Consider the following 6815-nt stretch of genomic DNA (forward strand, 5'->3'; position numbering starts at 1 on the left):
CTCACGGCATGGACACATGCAAGGAGTTCCATGGCATTTTAATTCCAAAAAAATTAAAAAATGATGAGAAAAACATGCAACCTTGCTTGATGTAATGTCATGACACCAAGATGACGTGGTAAAGAAAATGGCCTGTTTGTCGAAAGTTTGGACACACCCCCCTCACAAACCGGAGCAACACACTAGAAGGCTCGTGGTTTCGAGAGGGAACAATGCATGTTTGATGACGAACGGGAGATAGCTTCCTCTTACGACCTTCAATTTTTTTTCTACGTTTAACATGCACTAATACAACTGTCTTGTGAAAATTTGCAAAATTCCAGGTGTCATTTAAACTTTCAAATACATTTAAGTGATTTTCTAGCCATTTAATGACCGTAATCAAATTTGAACTACATCTACATGCAACGGCTAACCATAACGGTTTGACAAATCATATTTGTGTACTTGTGTGCGAGTTAATTCCATGTGCAGTAAATTAGAAGGATTTTTCAAACATATTGGTCTCACGACATGGATACATGCATGGAGTGCCATGGCATTTTAATTCCAAAAAATTAAAAAATGATTAGAAAAACATGAAGTCTTGCTTGATGTAATGTCATGCCACCAAGACGATGTGGTAAAAAATTGGCCTGTTTGATGAAAGTTTGGACACATCCCCCTCACAAACCGGAGCAACTCACTGGAAGGCTCATGGTTCTGAGAGGAAAGAATGCATGTTTGATGACGAATGGGAGATAGCTTCCTCTTACGGCCTTCAAAAAACATTCTACGTTTAACGTGCACTAATACTAATGTCATGTGAAAATTTGGAAAATTTCAAGGGTCATTTAACCTTTAAAAGACATTTAAGTGATGTTCTAGCCATTTATAGACCGCAATTCTAATTTGAACTACATCTGCATGCAACGGCTAACCATAACGGTTTGAAAAATCATATTTGTGTACTTGTGTGCGAGTTAATTCCATGTGCAGTAAATTAGAAGGAATTTTCAAACATATTGGTCTCACGGCATGGACACATGCATGGACTGCCATAGCATTTTAATTCCAAAAAATTATAAAATGATCAGAAAAACATGAAACCTTGCTTGATGTAATGTCATCCCACCAAGATGATGTGGTAAAAAATTGTTCTTTTTGACGAAAGTTTGGACACCCCCCTCACAAACCAGAGCAACTCACTGGAAGGCTCGTAGTTCCGAGAGGGAACAATGCATGTTTGATGATGAACGGGAGATAGATTCCTCTTACAGTTTCAAATTTTTTCTACGTGTAACGTGCACTAATACAACTGTCATGTGAAAATTTGGAAATTTCATGGGTCATTTGACCTTTTGAAGACATTTAAGTTATTTTCAAGCCATTTAATGACCGTAATTCAAATTCGAACTACATCTACATGCAAGGGCTAACGACAACGGTTTGAAAAATCATATGTGTGTACTTGTGTGAGAGTTAATTCCATGTGCAGTAAATTAAAAGGAATTTTCAAACATATTGGTGTCACAACATTGACACATGCATATGTATGCACTGAGTGCCATGGCATTTTATTTCCAAAAAATCAAAAAATGAACAAAAAAACATGAAATCTTGCTTGATGTAATGCCATGCCACGAAGATGATGTGGTAACAAATTGGAATGTTTGACGAAAGTTTGGACACACACCCCTCACAGACCGGAGCAACTCACTAGAAGCCTCGTGGTTCCGTGAGGTAACAATGCATGTTTGATGACGAACAGGAGATAGCTTCCTCTTACGATCTTCAATTTTTTTCGATGTTTAATGTGCACTACTACAACTATAATGTGAAAATTTGGAAAATTCTAGGGCTCATTTGTCCTTTTAAAGACATTTAAGTGATTTTCTAGCCATTTAATGATCGTAATTCAAGTTTGAACTACATCTACATCCAACGGCCAACCATAACGGTTTGAACAATCATATTTGTGTACTTGTGTGCGAGTTAATTCTATGTGCAGTAAATTAGAAGGAAATTTCAAACATATTGGTCTCACGGCATGGACACATGCAAGGAGTGCTAGGGCATTTTAATTCTAAAAAATTAAGAAATGGTCAGAAAAAACATGAAACCTTGCTTGATGTAATGTCATGCCACCAAGATGATGTGGCAAAAATTGGCCTATTTGACGAAAGTTTGGACACCCCCCCTTACAAACTAGAGCAACTCACAAGAAGGCTCGTGGTTCCGAGAGTGAACAACGCATGTTTGATGATGAACGGGAGTTAGCTTCCTCTTACCGCCTTCAAAAACAATTCTTCATTTAACGTGCACTAATACAACTGTCATGTGAAAATTTGGAAAATTTTGAGGGGTCATTTTCCTTTTAAAGACATTTAAGTGATTTTCTAGCCATATAATGACCGTAATTCAAGTTTGAACTACATCTAAATGGAACGGCCAATCATAACAGTTTGAAAAATCATATTTGTGTACTTGTGTGCGAGTTAATTCCATGTGCAGTAAATTAGAAGGAATTTTCAAACATATTGGTCTCACGGCATGGACACATGCAAGGAGTGCCATGGCATTTTAATTCCAAAATAATTAAAAAATGATCAGAAAAACATGCAACCTTGCTTGATGTAATGTCATGCCACCAAGATGACGTGGTAAAGAAAATGGCCTGTTTGACGAAAGTTTGGACACACCCCCCTCACAAACCGGAGCAACATACTAGAAGGCTCGTGGTTCTCAGAGGGAACAATGCATGTTTGATGACGAACGGGAGATAGCTTCCTCTTACGACCTTCAAATTTATTTCTACGTTTAACGTGCACTAATACAACTGTCTTTTGAAAATTGGGAAAATTCCAGGTGTCATTTGGACTTTCAAAGACATTTAAGTGATTTTTTAGCCATATAATGACCATAATCAAATTTGAACTACATCTACATGCAACGGCTAACCATAACGGTTTGACAAATCATATTTGTATACTTGTGTGCGAGTTAATTCCATGTGCAGTAAATTAGAAGGATTTTTCAAACATATTGGTCTCACGACATGGATACATGCATGGAGTGCCATGGCATTTTAATTCCAAAAAATTAAAAAATGATTAGAAAAACATGAAGTCTTGCTTGATGCAATGTCATGCCACCAAGACGATGTGGTAAAAAATTGGCATGTTTGATGAATGTTTGGACACACCCCCCTCACAAACCGGAGCAACTCACTGGAAGGCTCATGGTTCGGAGAGGCAAGAATGAATGTTTGATGACGAATGGGAGATAGCTTCCTCTTATGGCCTTCAAAAAAAATCTATGTTTAACGTGCACTAATACAACTGTCATGTGAAAATTTGGAAAATTCCAAGGGTCATTTGACCTTTTAAAGACATTTAAGTGATGTTCTAGCCATTTATAGACCGCAATTCAAATTTGAGCTACATCTGCATGCAACGGCTAACCATAACGGTTTGTAAAATCATATTTGTGTACTTGTGTGCGAGTTAATTCCATGTGCAGTAAATTAGAAGGAATTTTGAAACATATTGGTCTCACGGCATGGACACATGCATGGAGTGCCATGGCATTTTAATTCCAAAAAATTATAAAATGATCAGAAAAACATGAAACCTTGCTTGATGTAATGTCATGCCACCAAGATGATGCGGTAAAAAATTATCCTTTTTGACGAAAGTTTGGACACCCCCCTCACAAACCAGACCAACTCACTGGAAGGCTCGTGGTTCCGAGAGGGAACAATGCATGTTTGATGACGAACGGGAGATAGATTCCTCTTACAGTTTCAAATTTTTTCTGCGTGTAACGTGCACTAATACAACTATCATGTGAAAATTTGGAAAAATTTCATGCGTCATTTGACCTTTTGAAGACATTTAAGTGATTTTCAAGCCATTTAATGACCGTAATTCAATTTGAACTACATCTACATGCAACGGCTAACCATAACGTTTGAAAAATCATATTTGTGTACTTGTGTGAGAGTTAATTCCATGTGCAGTAAATTAGAAGGAATTTTCAAACATATTGGTCTCACGCATGGACACATGCATGCCGGAGTGCCATGGCATTTTAATTCCAAAAAATCAAAAAATGATCAAAAAACATGAAACTTGCTTGATGTAATGTCATGCCACGAAGATGATGTGGTAAAAATTTGGCATGTTTGACGAAAGTTTGGACACACACCCCTCACAGACCGGAGCAACTCACTAGAAGCTCGTGGTTCCGAGAGGTAACAATGCATGTTTGATGACGAACAGGAGATAGCTTCCTCTTACGACCTTCAATTTTTTTGATGTTAACATGGCACTACTACAACTGTACATGTGAAAATTTGAAAAATTCTAGGGTCATTTGTCCTTTTAAAGACATTTAAGTGATTTTCTAGCCATTTAATGACGTTAATTCAAATTTGAACTACATCTACATCCAACGGCTAACCATAACGGTTTGAAAAATCATATTTGTGTACTTGTGTGCGAGTTAATTCTATGTGCAGTAAATTAGATGGAATTTTCAAACGTATTGGTCTCATGGCATGGACACATGCATGGAGTGCCATGGCATTTTAATTCCAAAAAATTAAGAAATGATCAGAAAAACATGAAACCTTGCTTGATGTAATGTCATGCCACCAAGATGATGTGGCAAAAATTTGGCCTATTTGACGAAAGTTTGGACACCCCCCCTCACAAACTAGAGCAACTCACTAGAAGGCTCGTGGTTCCGAGAGTGAACAATGCATGTTTGATGACGAACAGGGAAGCTTCATCTTACGAACTCAATTTTCTCATTTAACGTGCACTAATACAACTGTCATGTGAAAATTTGGAAAATTTCAGGGGTCATTTGACCTTTTAAAGACATTTAAGTGATTTTCTAGCCATTTAATGACCATAATTCAAGTTTGAACTACATCTAAATGGAACGTCCAACCATAATAGTTTGAAAAATCATATTTGTGTACTTGTGTGCGAGTTAATTCCATGTGCAGTAAATTAGAAGGAATTTTCAAACATATTTGTCTCACGGCATGGACACATGCAAGGAGTGCCATGGCATTTTAATTCCAAAAAAATTAAAAAATGATCAGAAAAACATGCAACCTTGCTTGATGTAATGTCATGCCACCAAGATGACGTGGTAAAGAAAATGGCCTATTTGACGAAAGTTTGGACACACCCCCTCACAAACCGGAGAAACACACTAGAAGGCTTGTGGTTCCGACAGGGAACAATGCATGTTTGATGACGAACGGGAGATAGCATCCTCTTACGACCTTCAATTTTTTTTCGACGTTTAACATGCACTAATACAACTGTCTTGTGAAAATTGGGAAAATTCCAGCTGTCATTTGAACTTTCAAAGACATTTAAGTGATTTTCTAGCCATTTAATTACCGTAATCAAATTTGAACTACATCTACATGCAACGGCTAACCATAACGGTTTGACAAATCATATTTGTGTACTTGTGTGCGAGTTAATTCCATGTGCAGTAAATTAGAAGGAATTTTCAAACATATTGGTCTCACGGCATGGACACATGCATGGAGTGCCATGGCATTTTAATTCCAAAAAATTAAAAAATGATCAGAAAAACATGAAACCTTGCTTGATGTAATGTCATGCCACCAAGATGATGTGGTAAAAAATTGGCCTGTTTGACGAAAGTTTGGACACACCCCCCTCACAAACCGGAGCAACTCACTAGAAGGCTCGTGGTTCCGAGAGGGAACAATGCATGTTTGATGACGAACGGGAGATAGCTTCCTCTTACGGCCTTCAAATTTTTCTACGTTTAACGTGCACTAATACAACTGTCATGTGAAAATTTGGAAAATTTCAGGGTCATTTGACCTTTTAAAGACATTTAAGTGATTTTCTAGCCATTTAATGACCGTAATTCAAATTTGAACTACATCTGCATGCAACGGCTAACCATAACGGTTTGAAAAATCATATTTGTGTACTTGTGTGCGAGTTAATTCCATGTGCAGTAAATTAGAAGGAATTTTCAAACATATTGGTCTCACGGCATGGACACATGCATGGAGTGCCATGGCATTTTAATTCCAAAAAATTATAAAATGATCAGAAAAACATGAAACCTTGCTTGATGTAATGTCATGCCACCAAGATGATGCGGTAAAAAATTGTCCTTTTTGACGAAAGTTTGGACACCCCCCCTCACAAATCAGAGCAACTCACTGGAAGGCTCGTGGTTGCGAGAGGGAACAATGCATGTTTGATGCCGAACGGGAGATAGATTCCTCTTACAGTTTCTAATTTTTTCTACGTGTAACATGCACTAATACAACTGCCATGTGAAAATTTGGAAAATTTCATGGGTCATTTGACCTTTTGAAGACATTTGAGTAATTTTCAAGCCATTTAATGACCGTAATTCAAATTCGAACTACATCTACAGCAACGCCTAACCATAATAGTTTGAAAAATCATATTTGTGTACTTGTGTGCGAGTTAATTCCATGTGCAGTAAATTAGAAGGAATTTTCAAACATATTGGTCTCACGGCATGGCACATGCATGGAGTGCCATGGCATTTTAATTCCAAAAAAAATGACAAAAAACATGAAACCTTGCTTGATGTAATGTCATGCCACCAAGATGATGTGGTAAAAAATTGGCATGTTTGACGAAAGTTTGGACACACACCCCTCACAACCGGAGCAACTCACTAGAAGGCTCGTGGTTCGAGAGGGAACAATGCATGTTTGATGACGAACAGGAGATAGCTTCCTCTTACGGCCTTCAAATTTTTCTACGTTTAACATGCACTACTACAACTTA

The sequence above is a fragment of the Triticum aestivum genome, chromosome 6D (assembly GCF_018294505.1).
Source record: "Triticum aestivum cultivar Chinese Spring chromosome 6D, IWGSC CS RefSeq v2.1, whole genome shotgun sequence".
NCBI lineage: Eukaryota > Viridiplantae > Streptophyta > Magnoliopsida > Poales > Poaceae > Triticum > Triticum aestivum.